The sequence below is a fragment of the Leptonychotes weddellii genome, chromosome 5 (assembly GCF_054177405.1).
Source record: "Leptonychotes weddellii isolate Sample4059 chromosome 5, ASM5417740v2, whole genome shotgun sequence".
Lineage (NCBI taxonomy): Eukaryota > Metazoa > Chordata > Mammalia > Carnivora > Phocidae > Leptonychotes > Leptonychotes weddellii.
The window spans coordinates 112,382,446-112,406,837 of record NC_138373.1 but is presented as its reverse complement, the minus strand read 5'-3'; the positions used below and the strand labels follow the sequence as shown (position 1 = coordinate 112,406,837).

The following is a 24,392-nucleotide window of genomic DNA, read 5'->3' as shown; positions in this document are numbered from 1 at the left end:
CATGAGAGACGATGGACTCTGAAAAACAAACAGGGTTCTAGAGGGGAGGGGGGTGGGGGGATGGGTTAGCCTGGTGGTGGGTATTGAGGAGGGCACGTTCTGCATGGAGCACTGGGTGTTATGCACAAACAATGAATCATGGAACACTTCATCTAAAACTAATGATGTAATGTATGGGGATTAACATAAGAATAAAAATTAAAAAAAAAAAAAAGCACAATGGGGATTAGAGAATCAACCAGTTTCCTACCCCAAACAGCAAAGCATAGGCCGAGGAGAAAAATTACAATAGGTTGGTAATTCTGTATTGAGAGGCACACAGTATTTTATTATAAAGGTCCTCTTCAACTAGAACTTAAATAACACCTCAGATTGTAAATTTGTGTGTGTGTCTGCGTGTACAGAGACACGTGATTTTCAATATCTAAATAATGAGCAGCAAAAGAATCTTGGCCAGTGTGGACACCCACTGTGACCATACAAAGGGAAGCGGTGCAAGGCAATGTGGGAAGTGTACTACTAGGGCACACGGGGTTCTGAATGACGGTGATTAGAACTGAACCCCTATCAATTAATTTCCTCTTTTCCGGGGGCGCCTGGGTGGCTCAGTCGGTTAAGCGGCTGCCTTCGGCTCAGGTCATGATCCTGGAGTCCCTGGATCGAGTCCCGCATCGGGCTCCCTGCTCAGCAGGGAGTCCGCTTCTCCCTCTGACCCTCCCCCCTCTCATGCTCTCTGTCTCATTCTCTCTCTCAAATAAATAAATAAAATCTTTAAAAAAAAAAAAGAAAAAAATTTTCTCTTTTCCGTTCTTCTCCTCTCCTGGTCTCCCTTCATTGAGGTTTATCCTCAGATGTCACTGCTCCTGAAAGATTTTATCCGAGTATCTAAAATATACCTACCAGCTCCCAACCCCCACCCATGGCTCCCATTACTATAGTTATTTTTCTTCATATCACTTATTATTCCCTGATATTAGAATATATACATTTATTGGCTGTTTCTTCCCCTAGAATGGAAGCTCCATGAGGACAGTAAAGTTGTTTTATTCACTGTGAAATCCCGGTATTCACACAAAACAGGGAATTGGTTTTCAACAAATTTGTTTATTCAACAATGCTATGCATCTACCATCCATTCTGACAGGTGCAAAGAGGACACCCTTAGACTCGGGCAGGTAGCATCCCTGTGCTAGTAAGAAGTCCTGGGGGCAAGGGCATGCCTTCTCACAGGGCCTGCCCCACATGTAGAGTATGCTCTAAATCCCCTATCCATACAGCCTGAGTCTGCTTCCAGGGCCTGACCAGTCTGCTCCAGATCCACCCAAAGCCCTTTGCAGTGAGGGACAGAATTGGGGTTAAGAGTAGAAGGAGTTGGGTGCCTGGGTGGCTCAGTCGTTAAGCGCCTGCCTTCGGCTCAGGTCATGATCCCAGGGTCCTGGGATCGAGCCCCACATCAGGCTCGCTGCTCCGCGGGAAGCCTGCTTCTCCCTCTCCCACTCCCCCTGCTTGTGTTCCTGCTCTCGCTATGTCTCCCTCTGTCAAATAAATAAATAAAATCTTTTTTTTTTAAAAAAAAAGAGTAGAAGGAGTCAAATTTAGGTACACAGGCACATTCTTATCCTAAGCAGCGCTGTCCAACAGGACGTGCTACAACTATGAAAATGTTCTAGACCTACACTGTCCAATAGAGTAGCCACTGGCCACATGTTGCTATTGAGCACTTAAAATGTGGTGTGACTAAGGAACTGAAATGCTTAATTTTTGTACCTGGTTTTAAAGTTAAATTTAAACAGCCACCATATTGGAAAGCACAAGTCCAGTGGAAAAGAAAGTCAATGATTATAGAATAGGTTTGTACAAGTTTTCAATTGCTACTGTAACAAATTACCACAAGCCCAGTGGCTTAAAACAACACAAGTTTAATCTGTTAAAGTTCAGAAGGAGGTCAGAAGTCTGAAAAAGTCTTTAGGGGCTAACATCACAGTGTCAGGAGAGCTAGTTCCTTTTGGAGGGTCTAGGGGAGAATCCTTCCTTGCCTCTTCCAGTTTCTACAACCTGCCTGAATTCCTTGCCCTGGACTGCAAGCACACTCCCATCTCTGTTTCTACTATCACATAGTCACCTTTCTCTCGTTATCCTTCCTGCTTCCCTCTTAGAAGGACCCTTGTGATCGCACTGAGCCCATCCGGATAATTGAGGATAAAGTTCCCATTTCAAGATCCTTAACTTAATCACATCTGCAAAGTCCTTTTTTATCATATGGGGTAACATTCACAGGTTCTGGAAATAAGGTTATCTCTGATGGACCATCGTTCAGCCTACCACAGGTTACTGGGTGCTATGGGAGATAAGGAGAGCAAAACAGAGATCCAGAGGAGGACTTTCATCAGGAAGGTGACATGAAGAGATCACTCTGGGAGCAGAGTAATTGGAGGGAAGTCAGAGTGGGGCAGGGAGACCAAATGAAGCCACTCAATGGAAGGCAAGGTAGAGGTGAGACAAGAAGATGCCTAAAACTAGTCAGTGGAGGTGGGCAAAGAGAAGAAAGTATGAGGCTGAGAAGTAGTAAGGATGTAGAACCCACAGAACCTCCAGAAAGGAATGCTGGCCTGAGGGGATGCTGGTGGGAAGGACAAGTGAGAATTTTAATGTTTAATCTTTCATTAGTCCAGTTGGTGATTTTACAGTATTTGTGTCATTGTCCTATCGATCAATGTTACCTTAAATTGATTCTACTCATGGACCAAAACACAAGTGTATTTTTCACAATATGAGGTGTAATAAAAAGTTGATCCCTCGTGCAGGTACTATGTAGAATTTTCAACAGCTGCTCAAAGATGCAGATGCATAATATTGTACAAAAAGGCAAGAGAGTCCATCTGGCCTCCAGATATTTTTGTTTTTTTCGGGTTGTTTTTGGTCATTTCAGCTTAATGCCAAAGGATGTAGATCAGGGCTCAGGAGGGTTTTTTTTTGTTGTTTGCTTGTTTTAAAGGTATAGTTAGTGTAAAGAGCTTGCAAGTTTCAAAACCTCTAAAAGATCAATCTGGTGGATTCATCTGAATGTAGTATGGTGATTAAAGCCTGTATGTCAGGGCTTTGATATCTCAAAGAGCTGGGTTCAAATACAGCCTCTGCCATGATACTAGCTTTGTGACCTTTGAGGAACTTTCTTAGCTCTCTGAACACTAGTTTCAGAATCTTTAAAGAAGAGATAATAATGCATATTAAAAGGTTGCTATAAGGGTTAAATGATACCCTATTTCATGTCCAGTACAGAATAGGTAATCAATAAAGGTAATTATTATTAACTGAAAGCCTTGTTTAAAAGAATCATAATCAGAAAAACATACTGTTAGTTATTAATAAATCTAATAAGGCTCTCCAAACAGATTAAAAAAAAAAAACCCACACAAGTAGGAATTTCAAATACGGAAAGAAACACATCAGCAAATCCTCACAGAATAACTGTGGATAATCTAATGACATGGATTTAAATCTTCAGGATAAATGCCAGCTGAACTGAATTTCCTTAGTTTCTATCCCAGCTTTAAAGGATCCATCAGGCTCCACTACTGTTTTAAGGAACATAGTAAAATACTCCAATCTTAACTATTGAATTAGAAAAAAATTAAATATACAGGTGTCCTCAATTTATGGACAAGCTATGTACCTGAAGGACTATGTATATTGCAAATTAGATTTTGGTAATCAGAATTCATTTTCCCAGTGATAATTTCAGAAACTTGTTTTGCTGGAAAAATGCAGTAACTTTTTTTGGGGGGGGAACTGGCCATAGGATTAGGATAGATGGTATCTGGCATTCTGGCACAGATAAAATTAAACAGATTCTCCACATTAAATTCTGGATCTTGCTAGGGTCATGTTTTGACTGAAGTGGCAAAGTAATCCCCATCGTCTGGTAATGAAAAATACATTCCATCCTGTAAATGACAAAGTGGAAGATGGACTATATAAAGTATAATACATTTGTTTGTATTACCTTTCTGGGGCAAGACATTTCGTATACATTCAAGCGAGCAATTACCCACCTTCAATAAATGTTTTAGATAAATGGGATAGTTTCATGAATAGACATACCATTAATCTATCTGACACAGAGAGAAAAGAAGTCTGAGAAGGGGAAACTGGAGCTTACAATTAAGAAATGACAAAAAATTAGCATTCTGTTGATAAGGTCTGTAGTAAGGTGTGGCGTACGATTTTTAGGACAGGATTCAAATTCGTAGTTGTAGGTTTTTGTTTTTTTTTTTAAAGAGACCATTGCAGAAAGCAGGTAAACAATTTAAGATACAGGCTGCCGAAGTAAGCCAAAGTAACACTATTTGTCCAACCAACATCCTATTTGCAAACCCCAATTACCAAAGGACAGCAAATTAAATGCTAATCTTCGTTGTTCACAAACAGTATTTTTAAAATGATATCCTCTGGACTCCACTTCGCCTTATTAAACACTCGGTGGAGTTGCTCATAAAAGTCAAGTCATTCAACAAGGACAATCAATCGTAGTTAATGGTCACTATAAAAACCGGCCTGTGACGCTTAAGAGACAATTTCGTAATTAGGAGTTAAGTGGGGACCGAGAGCTTGCCTGTGAGAGAGCTCCAATTCCTAAGGCTTCTGGGGAGTGATGAGGATTAGGCCAAGGCGTGGCTCCAAAGAGCTGAGGCTCCACAAGCGTGGAGGGGGCTAGCACAGATGACCCGGCAAGGAGAGCTTCAATGTTTCAGAGAAGGAATCCAAGGGCCATAAGAACACCACTGAGAGCCAAGCTGTTTTACCTGCCACTCACTTTATCCCCCGCCACACCTGTTCTGAACCAACTTGGTGACATTTGGGGAACACTCACTGCCCGCACTGTCCGGGCACAAACTGGGAGCCAGAAAAGAACCAGGCTCAAAAGACTTCACATAGGTACTCAGAGACTGCTCTCTGTTCTTCTGGTGGCAGCGTTCCCTTGGTCCATTTGGGGGTTCACACAGGCCACAGCATTTATTAAATTATCCCCAACTCAGTGCCCACTGAGTCAACGTGGACTGAGATGCAATTCCAACCAAGGAACCATTTCTGGAGATTTTTTACATCATGGCTCACTCAAGATTAAATCATGCATAGGCAAAAAAAAAAAAAAAAAGTAAGTCTTCCAAGAAAATTGATGAGGGGGAGAACACATTAGGAAGCCAGCAGACAAAGACAAGCAGACGGGTACTGCAGCCCTGTCTCCATCCGCCCGTATGTTTTTCCTCACACCCATATGCTCACTCTCAGTTCCCATATGGTTTCTCTTTCTCATTATGAAATTGGAGGTGGGATGGGGGCAGGAGTGAGCACACATCTACTTTGTACAAAAGTTACCGCAGACACCAAGTATCCTAGAACACAGCAGACGGGAAAGCTGAGTTACATACAGGCCCCCCCCGGGCCAGGGTGCAGGGGCCCTGACTCTGGTTCCTCCTTTCCATCGTCGCTCCAAGGTCAGGTATTTCTGGACATTCTATCACTAGCACAGGTACTGGCTCTCTGGTCCAGCTGCGGGCACTTTTTCCTGTTCATGGCGGTCTCCTGCCTCAGGCCTGAACCTGAGCAGCGGACTGACAAACTGAGTTTGCCAAGGAGCAAGATGCCTAAGAAGGTCCCCCAGCGCCAACTTGCCTGATGACCTGCTCCTCACTTGGACCAGTGAGGGTAATGGTGAGGACCAGCAAAGTAGGGCCCTGTTGGTCCATAATCCTCAGCGATGACATGACCTGGCAAAATATTGTGCCTTCAAATGTTCATAGCAGCATTATCCATACTCTAAAAGGAAAACCACCCCAGTGTCCACCGAGTGAAGAATGGATAAGTAAAATGTTGTGTATCCAACATAATGGAGTATTATTTGGAAATAAAAAGGAAGGGAGTATTGGTACATACTACAACATGGATGAACTGTGAAAGCATCATGCTACATGAGAGAAGCCAGTCACAAAAGGACAAACATTAAAGCTGTTACCAAAGAAATGTTGTCCCTTACTGATCCTCAAAAGGCAAACTTATATTCTATCAATTAAGGGAGCATGCCCATAACCTTGGTAGGAGCTCCTTTATATTTCTGTTGTATCAGGAAATAATTTTTTAAAGGCTCTGGTTTTTTAGAGCAGTTTTAGATTCACAGCAAAACTGAGCAGAAGGTACAGGAAATTTCCCATATCCTCCTACCTCCAAATGTGCATAGCTTCCCCCATTGTCAACACCACTCACAAGAATGATACATTTGTTATAATCAATGAACCTACAGTGACATATCATAATCGTCCAAAATCCATAGTTTATAATTGTGTTCACTCTTAGTGCTGTATATTCTGTGGGTCTGGACAAATGAATAATGACACGTATCCACCATTACAGAATCATACACAGTGTTCTCATTGCCCTGGAATCCTGTGCTCAGCCTGTTCATCCCTCCCCCAACTTAAGCCCTGGCAACCACTGATCTTTCCACTGTCTCCATAGTTTGCCTTTTCCAGAATGTCATATAGTTGGAATCGTATAGCATGCAGTCTTTTCAGATTGGCTTATTCACTTAGAAATATGCATTTAAGTTTCCTCCGTGTCTTTTTATGGCTTGATAGAATGCATCTCTTTTTAGTGCTGAATAATGTTCCATTCTCTGGAGGTACCAAAGCTTATCCATTCACCTATCTTTGCTTCCAAGTTTCTGCAATTAAGAGCTACTATAAACATCCATGTTTTAATTATTTGTAATTTTCCCACTTCTCTTTCAGTGTATCTCTTGTATATGCGTCTCTGCTATCAAGCACCTGACGATCTTGAGCTATCCTTTTCTTCTTTTTAAATGAGTTCATGACAGTGAGAATTGAATTTTCAAGCCTTGGTTTTGACTGACACTCAGGACTCCTTGAACAATTTATGCACCTGTATCTTCAAAAATCTGATGGAACTTCTATCTTACATAATGGATCAAATTTTTAATGACAATTTATATTGTGAAAAATGTCTTAGTGTTTTTGGTCCAGGAAAATCTACAAAAGTCACACTATGATATTTTTTTATTTGTCATCTGAGATCTTCCCAATTAGAATACTACCTCTCTCTGATACTCCCATTAACCTTCGTTTGGATCTCTATGAAGACCCATAGTAAAGCCACTGTGGGTTGAAAATAACATGCATGTGTCTCTTCTGCATTCTGAGCTCCAAAGACAGCAACTACATCTTAATCATCTGGATATCTTCCATATAGAGCACAGTGCATGACACAGAGTGAAAATTCAGCAAACGCCTGTGAAATTGACATGGCTGTGTCACTGCTGTTCACGAAGGATGTACATCCTGCTTAAAAAAAGAACTTAAGCTTAAAAAAAAAAAAAAAAAAAAAAAACCTGGGCGCCTGGGTGGCTCAGTTGGTTAAGCGACTGCCTTCGGCTCAGGTCATGATCCTGGAGTCCCTGGATTGAGTCCCGCATCGGGCTCCCTGCTCGGCAGGGAGCCTGCTTCTCCCTCTGACCCTCCCCCCTCTCACGTGCTCTCTGTCTCTCTCATTCTCTCTGTCTCAAATAAATAAATAAAATCTTTAAAAAAAAAAAAAAAAAAACCTTAAAAAAATAAGCTCTTTTAATCCACAAATAAATCATGGAATCTTGACTGACCAAACCTAATAAACAAAAACCTTCCATTTCCTTTTATTTTTTCTTGCACTTTTAAAAATGGTAAATCTGAATTTGAAAAGCTGGTAAAATTTAGTTTTTTAAAAAAACTTTCCAGGAATTCTTGCAGTCAGTCAGACTCAGCTCTCATATCTTCTCCCTATGCCGCATCCATGATGATCTCCAGGGCTAATATAAAAACTTAAAAAAACAAATGCTTATTGAAAACTGGGTTTCAGACTGATCATCACAAGGCACTGCAATGAAAAAAAATTGCTTACCTATTCTGAAAGACACTGCACCAAAAAAAAAACCAAAACAAAACACAATAGTTTTTACTATAAGTGTATTTTGTTAAAGCAGGAAAGTGTCCCCTTCTCCAGACCTTGCTCCATACAGACCACTTTAAACACAAAGCCAGGGGCTCCTGGGTGGCTCAGTTGATTAAGCGTCTACCTTTGGCTCAGGTCATGATCCCAGAGTCCTGAGATGGAGCCTCCTGTTCCTGTCCGGGCTCCCTGCTCAGTAGGGAGTCTGCTTCTCCCTCTGCCCCTCCCCCTGCTCATGCTCTCTCTCACTCGCTCTCTCTCAAATAAATAAATAAAATCTTAAAAAATAAAATAAAATAAACACAAAGCCAAAGTGATTATTTCAAACAGAAAATAAAACCATGTCCCTTCTCTACTCAAAATCTATACCATATAGGTTAAAGCTAACACCTGTCACATTCACTGTCCTAACATACCATTTCATAGGGGTTCTTTCTCTACAACTCTCCATCTTGTGTCTCTACTCCAGCATGCCAGGCATGCTTTGACCTCAGAGCCTTTGTACTAGCTGTTCCTTCTATTGGAAAGCTCCTCCCTCAGATGTCCCAAAAGGTTGCCTCCTCCCCTCCTTGATATCTCAGCCCCAACTTTACCTTCTTAGTGAGATCTTTACTGATTATCATAACTAAAAATGTACCAACCCTCCTGCTTCATTTTTCTCTATAGCACTTACCACCATCTGACACACCATATAATTTACATACTTATGTACTTATTATTTGCTTTCCTCCCTCTGGAGCCCCCGTGAAGGCAGAATTACGTCTATTTTTTTTTTTTTTAATTTTTAAATAATCTCTACACCTAACATGGGGCTTGAACTCACAACCCCAAGATCAGGAGTTCCATGCTCTTCCAAATGAGCCAGCCAGGTGTCCCAATTTTTTTCTCTTTTTTTTTTAGTTAAAATTTTATTTTTAAGGAATCTTTACACCCAATGTGGGGCTCACACTTACAAGCCTGAGATGAGAGGTCACATGCTCTATGGACTGAGCCAGCCAGGTGCCTATTTTGTTCACTATTCTCTCCTCAGCCAAGAACACTGCCTGCCACATAGTAGGCGCTCAAATATTTGCTGATTAGTTGAATACTACATTTTATAAAGAACTTCAACAACTGAAGTTCTCTGGTATTCAAGAGAGGTTTCTGGTTAATCTCCTGGCCTATAATTAAACACTATTATCAAAATTTTCAAACCATATTATATGTTTGCGAAATATCATACCATTTTCAGTGGTTCCCATTTCTCACAAACTTAGGTTGCCTAAGAGTATGAATCATTTCTATGTCATGCAAATGGAGCTAACAGACCTCAGTAACGTGCCCAAGTCACATTACACAATCAGTGGCTCAGTCATAACAAACTCCAAAGCAACATGCTCACTTCTGGATGGCGTCTTTTTAAAGAGGCCCCCACATCTTAGCTCATCCTCTGTCTTCTTTAAACAGAAAATCAAAAGTACTTTTAGGGCAATGATTTATAATCAGAACTGTACATCTTCAAATTATTTTAAATAAATGCATCCATTTATTTAATAGTCACCAAAAGAAATGCATTTGCTAGTATTCTAAGTTTTTTTTTTTCTTACCCCCCCCAACTCAGAGGTCCATAAGCAGTTCATTATTTTACTTCAAAGACAACTCAGTTTCAGGTACCACTTCAAAAAAAGAAAACCCAATAAGCAGGACTGTCGCCTTTTCTATGAGCTGCTCTTATTTTATATCTTAATGGAGTTTCTCTAAGAGTTACATTTTAACTGACTCAATTTACTAGGTACTTATTTAGCCCTTTACACGGGGCTGGATATGGGGTGTTAAGTCTAGCTAAATTAAATATTTAGAAAGAAGGGAAAGAAAAAGGAGGGAAAAGTACTAACATTTACTGACATGACACATATCACCTCACTTACTTAAAACCACCAAGAAAGTAGTTACTGTCATAATTTTATGGGTGCTCCAAGAAGGTATAAATTACTCAGTGCCCCACAAACTAGGCAGCAGCAGAGCTGAGGTTTGAACCTACATCTGTGGGGCTCGAAGATCTTTCCATTATACCAAATTGCCTCTACTAACACTGGGTATTGCTTTTTCTTTTTAATGAAAAATGGGGGGAGGTGGAAATCTCAACTAAATAGAGCAAAGGATAAAAGAAAATCAGTCTAAAAACTGCTAGGCCAAGAAAAGCTTTTCAGGAAAAGTAATTAAGTAAACAAAATGCTAAAATGTTAAATATCCTGTGACGCTAATATACTGACCCTTTAAGACATCCTCCTGGTACATAGAACTACCTTCTTTTTTTTGAGGCAGGGGAACCCATTTAATATGGTGCTACTGTCAAACCACAGCTTGATGAAAAAAGGCAGGAGAAAATACTTCTGCAAAATATTTTAGAACATTCAAACACCGTGTGTGGGGGCCTGTGTTAGCAAGAGAATATGTGTGCAAAATATTAAAAAGAATTAGTAAGGGGCACCTGGCGGGCTCAGCCAGCAGAGCATGTGACTCTTAATCTTGGGGTTGTAAATTCTAGCCCCCCGTTGGGTGTAGAGATTACTTAAAATCTTAAAAGAAAAAAAAAAGAATTAGTGAAATGTCTTATAAAACAAAAAAATTTAGACAATGAAAAAAAATAATTTTTTCACATATGCACACATTGGTCAGGGATAGTACTGGGCTCAGAAATAAGCCAATGAAGAGTCCCCAAATGCATTCACACCATTAACTGCAGTACCACTGCTGGAAGTGCTGACATAAGCTGCGTTCATATTATTATTATTATTATTTTTAAAGATTTATTTATTTATTTGAGAGAGCGAGAATGAGAGAGAGAGTACATGAGAGGGGGGAGGGTCAGAGGGAGAAGCAGACCCCCCGCCGAGCAGGGAGCCCGATGCGGGACTCGATCCCGGGACTCCAGGATCATGACCTGAGCCGAAGGCAGTCGCCCAACCAATTGAGCCACCCAGGTGCCCCATGAGTTCATATTATTTTTAATAAATGCTGGGATGGCAGCTATGAGGATGGAAGTCTGGGAGGAACAGTTCCCTTTAACTTTATAGCTTGTCCTCTCCCAGATGAAGGGTATAGATGAACTCAAGAAACTTAAATGAAGACCTGTATAAGAATAAGGCAAAGGCTTCACAAAGCGATAAGGCATCTTTTCCCTCTCTACAAAGATGGCGAAACTGAAGTTTAAAGATAGAGTGTATGATGTCAAAGTCTCCGTGTGTGGCCCCCTCTTGGTCCCCCTAAGCCCTGAGGCAGACACCACTAATGACCTCCTTTCACTTCCTGAGATGGTGTGACCGCACTATGACCAGCCACTAACCATGAACCTTAGGCAGTCTGGGGTAATGGAGGGAATACTGCCCTTGCAGCCACGGAGACCTAGGTTTGTACCCCACCCCTGCCACGCACTAAGGGTCCGTCTGACTTATCCTCTTGGCCTCTGGGGTTTTCTTCTGTAAAATGGGAAGAATACCTGCCATCAAGGTTGTTATAAAGATTAAATGAGATGATATATGCAAATTGTTAAAAAAAAAATGATAGCATCTTTATTCTCCTTTTCCTGCCCTCCATCCTCCTCCCCTGTTGAACACTTACTTGAGCTTTACTCAATACTCTAATATCCCATGTTGGGGCTCTTTATCAAGGCTCCATTGATACATTTCTATCCCTAAAGAAACACAAATTGTTTGTGGTCCCCTATGTTGATCACTCTGGGGCCAACTTCCACTTCGTGTTCCAAATGCATTATGCTTCTTTTTCTTATCTGGAAATCAGAAGGCAGGCTCAGGAGTATGGGTTTTATTTCTCCATCTTGATTCACCAATTTTGGTTTACCAGGGCAACAGGAAGCATACTCGTGTGTGTGTGTGTGTGTGTGTGTGTAAGAGAGACAGGAGAAAGTGTGTTTAAAGAGGACGCAAACCCCAAAGTTGTCACATGTCCTAGATGATAAAGATGCTAAAACATTTGGGCCAACAAGTCATTTTCAGCACAAGTGATAGGTTAGCAGCTGCCTCCCTCCATATTCCCCATTACCTATAGAAAAGTTGGCTAAACCACACATAACTTATAAAACAAAAATGCTGGATCCACTGAGTAAAGATATATTCTCTGAGAGGTAAAAAGTTAATAATCCATAAATGGTTACATAAGCTTATCAGTTACCAAGTCCAAAAAACAGACCCCTCCTCCCCTAACAGCAAGAACCTTTAAATGAGAAAATTAGGAGGATGCCTCAGGAACCAAAGCATCTGGAAGTTAAGAAAATTCATCTTCATACTGTCAATGTAAACATTCTGAAAGTCAGGCTAAAAAATAAATCAAAATGCGATGAAATGAAGAGCAATGGTGAGAGAAGCTTTCTAAGTTTAATCTGCTTTTATAAATCAGATGTACAACACTCTTAAAAATATCTGCCAAAATTGGGGCTAGAATACTATACTGACTTGATAAACAAAAGTCTGTTTTCCAGACAGGTTCACTGCTGTGGTTGCTGGAACATACAAATTTTTAAAAAATTTTTTAAAAGATTTTATTTTTAAGTAATCTCTACACCCAGTGTGGGGCTTGAACTCACAATCCTGAGACCAAGAGTTGCACGCTCCACTGACTGAACCAGCCAGGCGCCCCTGCTGCAATATAATTTTAACCCAGCATACAAAGTGAGGGCAATAGTTCTAAATGGTATGAAGTGGTCCATTCAGAAACATGAATTAAATACCTACCACATGTCAGGTACTCGGATAAGACACCTGAGATTTAAAAAAAAAGAATGTGAATGGGTTTCTCTCCGACATCTAAGAGCTCAGCTAATTAAAAACACATCAATCAAACAGCTGTCATAAATAGGGTAAGTGCCATGAGAGCAACAAGCAGGGAAGGGTAAGAAAACACAGATGCAGGACCTCTAATGCAGAAATGGGGTGTGGGGGATGCGGGAGAGGCCAATAGGTCATTCTAGAGGAGACAACGCTGTATAAGAGAACATCCAAGAATGGCTCACTGTTTGAAATGATAAATCCCAGGCAAGGCTTCCAACATGTCTCAGATGTTTCTGCTACATTCATAGAATGTCAAAAAATTCTATAGAATGTGAAGGTTTGTACAGCTTTTATCACCACCTCACTTGAAAACTCAGAGACTTTGGTTACAATGGCTCTGGGGTGAAGGGAGCACATAGAGGGATTCAGCAAGGAGTAAACCTTTTTTGAGACTAACAGGATGCTGTCCCAAAGTAGCACTGTGGGAGAAAGCCTCAGGCATGTCATGAGCTGATGACATGGGGCCACCTAAGGAAGCATACAGTGTACATGAAAGTCATTATCCTGCAAGGAAACAGAGATGGAACCTAATAAAAGTCAAAGAGAAATAGCTGAGCTGCACAGAGCACAAAGGCCTGCAGTATTTGCACAATTCCCTAACGAAGGAGAAGTCAGAAAGAAAACCATACTCTTGATGCAGGGATTTTACAAAGAATAAATCTCTAGATTGAGGATAACAAAGGAGCAATAACTGTCTGGGTCTTTTCTGAGTTTTTGAGAATCTAAAAACATCTCTAACACTTGAAGATGCTTTCAAAAAAGGTAAGTAGAGGCTGGGGTAGGCAGACAGAGAGGAGAAAGGTTAGTAGGTTGAGGGCTTTATTCCTCTCCTCCTTTGAGAAGATATGTCTCTCTTTCAATAGGAAGTTTATTCACATTCTAGCCAGCTGCAAAACAGTGCTGAGAGCCAAGTTCCTATTGCCAAAGTTCACTCTTCAAACCGGCAGCCTGAGGTCTGATAACCAGTTAAAATGCTCAACACAATCACTGCCTTTTGGTGAATAACAAAGGCTCCATTGTTTAGAGATACATTTTCAAGTTTAACTCTTCTAGAATTATGAAATTCAAAACAAGAGCTATTAGGTTCAATCAGTATCAGGGTGAAGGGTATGTGTGTGTGTGTGTGTGTGTGTGCATGCGTGCATACGTGCATGTGTGTGTGTGTGTGTTAGTTTGGATTCCTTTCTTCTTCTTCTCCCCCAAAGAATAATTGGATTACTCTGGTAATGGCCAGAAAAATAAATTGTAACTATAAGTACTTTGCAAACCGAAAAACTGCTTCAAAGTCATAAAATTCCATGTATGTGATCCAACACATTTCTAAAATACATTCTATCCTTTCAAATGAAAACATCTGATCCAAGACTCCATGTTTCCTAAAAACCAATGGCAAAACAAAGCACTCACTCAGAAGCTGGCATAGTTAAAGAGTACTCGTGGAAGTGGAGGCACTTACAGGTATATGAAAATACACACAACATACCTTGTATCCTCAGGAGCCTATCATCTTAAGGGAAATATGAAGTATAAACAGATTTAGAAAAAAAATAAAACACACAGTGTGATAGGTGTCCTACGTATAAGAACACAGCCATGGGAAATGATCTATATAGACTGGATCAAGAAGAAGGGCAGGAATGGGCTGTCCTTAGAGGGAGATGGATTGTGGGAGACACTGATCTCCCTACCAAGCAGATGAATCTTATCCTAAGGGTAACGAGGGGCTGGTGATGGTTTTTGTTATGAGAATAACTAACACCATGACCAGAAGTGTTCTTTGGGAAAAATTTAGGGCAAAAGAAACCAGGTGGTATTTTCAGTTGAAATGATTCCTCATACTGCTTAAGTGATGTCTATAGAATAAAGTAGAAAAAACATATAATGAAACATATAATCATCTTAATAGATGCAGAAGAGGAATCATCTGACAGTATTGAAATCCATTCATAATAAAAGCTCTCAGCAAACTAGGAACAGAAGTAAACTTCTTCATCCCGATGAAGGGCATCTATGACTAATTTATAGCTACTACTACACCCAACAGTAAAAGACTGTATGCTTATTCCCTAAAATTAAGACCTCTTGCCATTCTCACTGCTCTGTTTAACACAGAATTCGAGGTTCCAGCTGGTGCAATAAGCTCATTCTAAAACTAACTGGAAAACAGAAAGGACCTAGAATTGCCAAAACAATTTTGGAAAAAATAAGTTGAAGTTCTTATACTATGAAATTTTAAGACTTCTTATAAAGTTACAGTAATCTGAAGTGTGGTATCAGCATACAGACATATAGATCAGGAGAAAAAAAGAGAGTCCAGAAATAGAGCCACACATATATAGTTAGCTGATTTGCTGTACATGTTCAATGGGTAAAGGAAGATCCTTTCCACAAACAGTGCTGGAACAATAGGGATCCATATATAAAAAAATTAAACCCTTACTGAACACTGTAAACTGAATTAACTCAAAATGGGGAATGACCTAAATGTAGGAACTAAAAATATACAACTTTTAAAAGAAAAAAAGAGAAAAAACTTTTAGTGACCTTTAGGCTAAGAAAATGCAAAATAAAACCATAATGAGATATCACTACACACTACCAGACTGACTAAAACTTAAAAAGACCCACAGTACCAAGTGTGGGGGATGGTATAACTACTAGTGCGATTGTAAAATGGTACTACCACTTTGGGAGACAGTTTGGCAGTTTATCAAGTTAAGCCCAGACCTACCATGTGATCCAGCTAAGTACTCAAGAGAGTGAAAGTGGATGTCCACCTAATGACTTGTACACAAATGTTCATGGCACCTATATCTGCAGTCAACAGTGGAAACAATTCAAATGTCCATCAACTAGGTTAATGGAAAAACAGCTTATGATGTATCTATCTATACAATGGAATACTACTCAACAATAGAAGGAAACCATTGATCCATTGATATACAGAACAACATGGATGAATCCCAAAGTAACTAAGCCAAGTGAAAGAAGCCAGACTCTCCCTCAAAAAAAAAAAAAAAAAGATTATGTGATTCCATTTATATAAACCTCTAGAAAATACAAACTAGAGACACAAAGCAGATCAGTGGTTACCTGGAGTGGTGGGCTGGAAGGGACTCAAGGAAGAATAGCAAAGGGGCATGACAAAATTTTGGGGAGATGGTGGTAGAAATGTTCGCTATTTTAATGATTTCATAGGCATACCCACATGTCAGAACTCATCAAATTGTACATTTTAAATATGTGCAGTCTATTGTATGTCAATCATATTGCAATAAAAATGTAAATAATTTTGTTTTAAGATGGGAGGAAAAGAGCCATTCCATGAATCCAAACAGAGGTAATTAAGGGCAAAGTTAGGATGGTAATAATGGTAGTGTAAAGGAGAAAATGGAAACCAGATATTCCCCATTATTATGTTGGCTTATTTCTATTGTTCATTACAAAGATCTCCAGTTCACGATGCAGTTTAGGGCAAAAGAAGATAGGAAGTATTTTTAGTTGAAAAGGCTCCTTACGTTGCCAAGATGCTTTCTGCAAAAGGGACGTCAGAGCCTGAAGAGATCAGGGTGTGGTGACTGGACAGAAAACCTGTTGCAGAGGATGCTGGGATTCTGCCCAGATCTCTGCTCTGAAACTGAAGTGCTCACTCCTGCCAGGACTGTTGGCTGGGATGGCTCACAGCTCAGGTCCTCCCCAGTCCCTGTCTTGGCTAAAGGGAGCCACCTCACCCAAGATTCTGCCTCCATTCCCCACGGTCATCCCAACTCCATAGCTCACTGTGGGATCAGCACAACCTCCAGAAAAAGTGCTTATCCCAAAGCTCCACTCAATAAACAACCTGCACTCAAATCTCCATCTCACTCCCAGGGAGCCAGACCCAAGATACCTCCCCAAAGCAGAAGCAAGAAAGCTGAGATACAGGCGAGGGCTCATGGAAGCGATCTAGACTGAAAGGAAGAATTTTTATAAGTTGGTCAGGATAAAGGAACAGCGTTCCAGAAAGCACCATTTTCAAAAGAGAAAATAAATGATGATTATAACGGAGAGACAACAACAAAGCCCACAAAAGCAAGCATGTGCATACTACACAGGGACAACGTCCTACAACATTTAGACGTCCCTAGAGTAATAACCATGATGGTAACACTTGGAAGGTGTGGGGTCTATAAGCTGACTCAGCTGAGATGTGGGACAGTACAAGAACTGATAAGAAGATGGCTATTAGGAACTTAGCTGAACACCAGGAATGATCAAAAGGGGAAGAGGGAGAGAGAGGAACAGAGACAGACAGAGAAGCTCTTCTCTCCCAAGAAGAATCACCCATTAATATTAAAGTCAATAAAGAGTTAAAAGTAAAAGTGCTGAATCCTAATTTCTGCTCTTTCTTGGTGGGGGAGGGGTGGGCAGAAAGAGGATATCAAAACAGGGGAATAGGAAGAGTTCTGTTTGTTTTGTTTCCTGGGGCTGGGGTGGGGGGGCTTCCTGAGGGCTCTGCCAGGAAGTCATCGTTTCTGCCTGAATAACTGAGGAGAGGATGAGTGACCTGTCCACATCACGGCACAGTCGGGGGCGGAGGGGATGGCTAGAGGCAGCTTACCTAGGAAATGGTGCTTGCTGCTTGTGGAGGAGGACAGCAGCCGGGGGACAGGTGAAGGAGCTGGGGGTTCTCTGCTGCTCGCTCACCCAGCACGCACCTGGGTTCCTGCCCTGCCCCACAGCACATCTTCCATTACTGTAGCTCTTCTAGGGTTCTTTTATGAGAGTGACAGAATGCTGGTAACACTCACTAGTCCCCAACGGCTTTTCGGATTGGGTTATTTCTTCCAAGCACTATCAAAGGTAACTATGAACCTTCAACTGTATGTCTCGCTGCATGATGGCAAGGAGAGCCAGATCCACTTCCCCAGCAAAGCTCTCACCCTCACTGCTGCTCCTACAGCCGGCCTTGTGCGGCAGGGGCAGAAGCACCGGGCAGTCACAAAGCGCTGGCTTGAAACTCTACCACTCGTCCCTGGCAAACCTCAGCCCATTACTTAATTTTCTGGGCCTCAGTTTCCTCAACTGTAAAATGGGGGAGATAACAGCACCTTCCTGGACAGAGCTGTGAGACCTGACCTACCATATGCCCCAGCACACGGCTGGCTACTACCAAAAGCTTACCGCTCATTCCTCCTGTTCAATCCTAGCACGTAACATGCATGACATATACTTCCAATTGTCAGAGGGTTAAGTATCTTTATCCACATTACATGAACTCCCTATGGTGTTATCTTTACTGAACTATAATTTAATATATGCTCCTGGACCTTTTTCCTGAGAGTAGATTTAAAAAATGTATTCATCTCATATATTTCATAGACTTTCTCCCTATGACCTCATATAACAGCCATGTGCTGTGGACACCTAAAAATCACTTACATGTTGGCTCAGATCTCTCTGCCCAACTGTAGATCTGTATATCCCACAGCCTAATGGGCATCTCTATTTTGAATACTTTCAGGCAACACAAATTTAACATATTCCAAACCAATCATCTCTACCCACCTCCAGCCCCCATAAACCCATTCTTCTTCCTTTTCTTATACCCCTAGAGAAGCAATACAGAATACTTGTTAAAAGTGAGGCCTCGGGAGCCAGTCAGCCTTACTTGGGTTCAAATCCTGACTCTTACCACTTACAGGCTACTGAATCTTTTTTTTTTTTTTTTTTAAGATTTATTTATTTATTTGAAAAAAGAGTGAGGCAGAGACAGAGAGAGCACACAAGCGGCGGGGGGAAGTGGAGAGGGAGAGGCAGACTCCCCACTGAGCAGGGAGCCTGATATGGGGCTCGATCCCAAGACCCTGAGATCATGATCTGAGCTAAAGGCAGACGCTTAACCCACTGAGCCACCCAGGTGCTCCCAGGGTCCTGAATCTTGGACAAATTATTTAACCTCACTGTGCCTCAGTTTCTGCAACTATAAAATGGAGAAATAGTACAAATGTTCTAAGAATTAACAGGCATGAATACACTTAGACAGGGGCCTGAGACATAGCTAACAGCTCAGTGAATGCTAATTATTACTATTAACTCAGTGGAAAAAAATAAGACTTTTCTTTGATGGTAGAGACTACGTTATTTCTTGTTCATCTTTGTAGGAAGAGTTCCTGGCACAGTGCCTTGAACATACGAGATGCCCAATACATTTTTTTTTAACAGAAGAATTTTTCTGCAGCTAAAATTACCATTAGACTATCAATTGTTTTGTTGAATGAACAACCATATATACAGAAATGAGTGCTAAGAAAAAAATAGTTTCTCCTAGTTCACTGGCATGCTTCCTTCCACCAGACAATGAGTGATGCACAACTCATTGTGCTTCCTTTTCTGAAGCCTTCCAAGAAACACAGAGTTAAATTTGGGACTCATTTGTAGTAACTAGAATTAGCCTAGATTTTCTGGTACCTATAATTCTCCCCACTCACCCCCTCCCACCCAGTTACTTTGAAGGGCTCCTTTTCTTGTTTTTAATTTTAATGCTTTTACTGGAAGTTAGCTAAAATAATTTTTGGATGTATCCATTCATTAAAAATATCTGTCTATCTAATGAGCACTTTTATATGCCAGGCATTGTGCTAAAAACAATGACCAATGATGAACAATGGAACGAGTGCATGCTGGGAGATGGCACCGAGAGAAGAGACAGATGGAAGGCGGTGTGGAGCAGTGCAGAGGGCAGGAGAGAGGAGAAGCTCAGAGGAGAAGAGACAAGCAACAGCAATGTGCACTAATAGTGCTCCGTGGCAAGTTTCAGCGATGGCAACGGTGGTTCATTAAGATGTTCACTGAAGCAGCTAGTGAGGAACTATGACATGCGTCGCAAAGTGGGGAAAAGGCTGCTGAAGATCCAGGCCAGCTGGGCCAACCAGCAAAATCACCATGGCCCCACTTGGGCTGGAAAAGAAAAATAGCATCTGACCAGGAAGCAGAAGAAATGAACAAGAAAAAAAAGACTGCCGTCATACCTAACAAACTATTGCCAAATCTACATACTTTGAGATGGCTTAGAATAAAAGGCAGTAACATTTTAATTCATATTTATATTATATACTTTATTTAGATAGGTCGTTAACTTAATTGCTTGGAAAGTCATGTAAGTCATATTGTGTACGGTTATTCTCAAGTATGTTCTTTCTATTTAATTAAAGAACTATCAGAAGGTGTTTCCCTGGGGCGCCTGGGTGGCTCAGTCGGTTAAGAGTCCGACTCTTGATTTCAGCTCAGGTCATGATCTCAGGGTTGTGAAATCAAGCCCTGTGTCAGGCTCTGCACTGAGTGGGGAGCCTGCTTGAGAGTCTCTCTTTTTCTCTCTCTGTCCCTATCTCCCCACCCCTAATCACACACACTCGTGCACGTGTGTTCACTCTCTCCAAAAAAAAAAAAAAAGAAAGAAAGAAAAAGGTACTTTCCTTATAGTGTAAACGACAGTCTCAAGGACTGCTAGAATTATCTGGTCTTCACTTTGATGCCCACAGAGAATCTTTTCAACAAGACAACCTTCAATTTTTTCTTACTTGAATGCAAGTAAAGGGAGTTGAGAGGGCAAGAGATTTGCAGAATTGATGGCATGGTTATAGATGCACAGGATTTCAGGTTCTTTACTCAGAGGAGTTCCCCTCAAGTTATTATTAATGTGCACTTACTCTTATTTTATAGAGAATTCTAATACACTCAGAGATCTGATTTACAAACCTGAAATGGAGGCAGTAGGTTAAATGAGGAAAGAGTCAAGAAGTGCCAACAAGGAAAGGTAACACCATAATACATTTCCTAAGAAAAGCAAACAGAAAAGCCCAGAAATCACAGCCAGGTGGGGTCATTCCATTCAATGGAATCCAGGCTCACTGGCAACACTACACTAGAGAATAGCATTAAATTATTTTCAGCAAAGTTTAAGATATTAGGCAAGAAAAAGGCTAATATGCTAGAAAGGGCTTTCCACTCAAAGGAGTGAATTCTTTCGCTTTTTTTGGCCTATTGGGAGAAGGGTCTATATGCATCCTTCTCTCTGAAAACACCGGACAACACTGAAGATTTAGCAAAGAACGTTCACACATTTTACTGTTAAAGGCCATATTTGATGAAACCTAGGTAAAACTCTGAAATAAAATCCCAATTATGATTTTAGAGAACACCATGAGCTTCATCCTCTGTGTATGTAGCTTATCGTATTAACTACAGATCAGCACAGACATTCCCAAGATAAGTCACTGGTTGAGCTGACAGCCAAATCCAACAGACCCAACTAGCATTTTTTTAACCGCGAAAAAAAGCCCTATCACCCAGGTCTCCAGTTAAAAAGAAAGTAATTCCTGCACCTTTTGGCCCGGTGACAGCCATTCTGTTTTTTATTCAAACAGAAGGACAAGGGATTCCAGTTAATCTCAGCAGAGGTACCAAACTGCAGAAGTGCAAAAAGTAGGAGAAAAGACATTTGAGGGAAAGAAAGCCTTGTAATTCAAGATTTATCAGGCATTACCTCTGCCTCAAATATCTTACTTACCACAACAAACTTATCTCTCCTAGACCAGCAACACTAAATGAGACGAAAGCATCACTGACTTTCAGAAGCCATTAAGCTCCGACAGTCTCTAGGGAACGCACGGAAGCAAAGAGTCGCAGCCCCCATCTCGAGGAACACTGCCTCTTATCAGGTCTCGGGGAGGTAAGGCGCAACTATCGCGAGGACAGTGGGTCTAGTGCTTCCTTGGGCAGCCTCCATTCTCCATATGTCAACGGTGCATAATTCACAGGGGATGTGCCACCTGCTGACTAAAGCAGGTGCCCTCGTGAGCCTTTATGGTGACACTCTGAGGCGTGCTGCCTCCAGCCATGGAAACGCTGGAATGTTAGACACAAACAATTTCCCTAAACACTGTTTTTAAGCTGATGCTGTAGTTAGTGGTCGGCTGAACACAGAAGAATACAATTAGAAACAATTAGCCATTCAGTGGCACTACCAGCGTCAGTTCTCCTAGTGGCCTATATTTTACACAAAAAGCCAAGCCTCCAAGCGGAATACTCAACCACCCTGCAAGCGAAGGAAGTATAAAAACTGCTTCCTGTTTCCTGGCCGACCTCCACTCCAGACAGTGCTTCCCCACCCCGGTGACACACCGCCTACCCCCTTCCTCCCCGGACTCTCAACACTCCAGGGTCACCAGCTCTTCTGCTCAGCACTTTTTTTTTTTTTTTTTTTAAGTAGGGAAAATAGATAAGCAGCCCTCTGAGAAAGACATCTGATAGACTATCCGGGTGGGCAACAGCAAAAGGGGGGTTGGAGAGGAGGCTAGGAAGGAGAGTGTCTAGGTTCAGTAAGAAGAAATAGGAGAGAGAAAGAAAAAAGAATGTTTCGCTTTCTAGAAGAAAAACTGATTCGGATGGAAGAGAGCACATCACTGGACTTGAGAGCTGCAGGGACTTCCTGGGTCCTTTAGTTCAATCTCTTCATTTTATAGAAAGGAAGTAAAAGTTTAGAGCCATTGAGCTACCTTCCCAGGGTCATAATGTCAGGCGGTTAACATCATTACAGCTTCCCTAACTATGAGCACCCTTGGGAGAAAATGTTATCTTAACACGAGGAATAATTACTCTTCTCCTGAGAAGAAACATGTTTTTCATTTCATGGTTGCTGTGAGATGTTTCACAGAGCAGGCTTCCCTCTCCAGGGGAGGAAACAAACCTTCTTGGGAAGCCTGAGGCCGGCCAGTTAACCGAGCATCCCGGACAGTGCTAGGGCACACTTCTTAACTCCTCTCTACCTCCCTTTTCTGCCTTCTTTCTTCCATTTAATATATTAGTTCTCTTGTATTTTATGGATCCCTGCAAACTCCCTGAAACCTCTTCTGGAACAACAAAAACTATATGACAGATACCTTCTATAACATCTGCCCTTCCCAAGAACTCGGTGTGCTTCCCGGAGCAGGGGTCAAGTGTTACTGTTCTACTTGACATGGTCACAGCAAGAGCCTGAGACCAGTCTGGACCCTGGCATTCATACTTATTCCTGTAGAATAAACTTCCTCCTGAGCCTACTGGTATACAAATTAAAAACTCAGTTCAGGCCTTTACATATAAAAAATATCATCTTTTGCTCAGATTAAATTGAGAAGTGTGTTCACAAACCTTAAGCCTTTGAGGCACCTTTTCGTTCAAATTAAAGACATTTCAGACAAAAAAAATTAAATGCATTTCTACAGGAATTTCACAAACAGCAGCAGAAGGTGCCAATGTGGTGAAAATTTTGTTTCTCTCTATTTCCATACATTTACAAATAGCATCATAATTTACAGCAACTTCCAACTCTTCGACTGCCCAAGGCTTCATTTTTATCTCGATATTACATAGGAAGGAATAAAAAAAAAAAAAGAGGAACAGAAAAAGCAATCAAGTGTTCTTTTCTACTCTATTTCCCATAAGGATGGGGTAAGGTTCTTTCTCAAGCTTCAGGACACAAGCAAGCAGACAGAAAGAGCACACTCTGGCTCAGCAGTAACAGGTGACAGGTGAGCACATGAGACACCTTTTCAAGCCTCGAAGATTCCACCTCAAGCTAGGGTGGCACTTCCCCATCTGCAAGGGCTCTTAAAGGTCCCTACATAATTTATGTGGCTCAGAGAGAAGTGAAATGTGAACTGACTAAAATGTAAGCATTTAAATTTAGAAACAGAGAAGGCACCAAGCCAGCTTAGGCATGCAGACACTTGTCCAACTACGGGTCTTCATGAGGCCCTGCACCTCCCACCTCTAATCTCCTGTGCATCTCTCCACTCTTGTGGTTCCTTTAAGAAGGTGTTCTCGGGAAGTGTGGCCTGCTTCCCGTCCTCCTGGGGCACTCGTCTCAGTAGAAAGCCCTCAACATCCCTTTCTGGAGACTATTACATATCACTTGGTCCACATGTGTGGTGTGCTAATGTGCAAAACACTCAACTTACTTTTTGGCTGACCTGGTAATCCAGGGCTGCCACGGCTGTGTGGGGAGATCACTGGAGACTCCAGGCTCACCATACCAAGGGGTGCTTCTAGAATCAGTGTGCTGTTCCCACACACTGTGAACAGGGGTACTTAATACTGGGAAAAACAAAGGCTGCAGACATGGGTGAACAGAATAAAGAAAAAGAGTGCACTCATTTTATTAGTTATTAGGGAGGTAGAACAGTTTTAGGCAAGCTCCCATTGTCAATATAACCCACTACACGTCTCATTAAGAAGCTACAAAAGGCTGTTTATTGTTCTCATGCTAAAGATCCCTGTACACAGAGAAATCAAAATGTCAGGATTTTCCTATCTTAGTCCTAAGGGAGATCAGCCTTTGAAGAGAATATCAAACTATCCAAATTCAGCATCTCTGCTTTAATTAATCGACCATATGGGGCCCAGATGTCATAGACAAGTTTGATTTGAACTAAGTAATGCATAAAATAATAATAAATTTCTTTTGAGGTATGGATAATACTAAATTACCCACATCTAAAATGAAATGTTCTTGATGGTTTTTGGATCTCATTTATTTCAAGTTTTATGGTA

At 41.3% G+C, this 24,392-nt stretch overlaps 1 protein-coding gene across 4 annotated transcripts in view; it reads right to left on the bottom strand.

Moving 5' to 3' along the window:
* SRGAP1 (SLIT-ROBO Rho GTPase activating protein 1) overlaps positions 1 to 21,908 on the bottom strand; it is a 179,038-nt gene extending 157,130 nt beyond the window's left edge. The window contains exon 1 of one of the 4 annotated variants that reach the window (XM_081821991.1): positions 21,370 to 21,908. The gene's annotated coding sequence lies outside the window, so the exon portion shown is untranslated. The remainder of the gene's footprint in view (positions 1 to 21,369) is intronic. The other 3 variants (XM_081821990.1, XM_031026587.2, XM_006731932.3) reach the window with 3 other exon arrangements.
* Between the last annotated feature and the right edge of the window lie 2,484 nt (positions 21,909 to 24,392).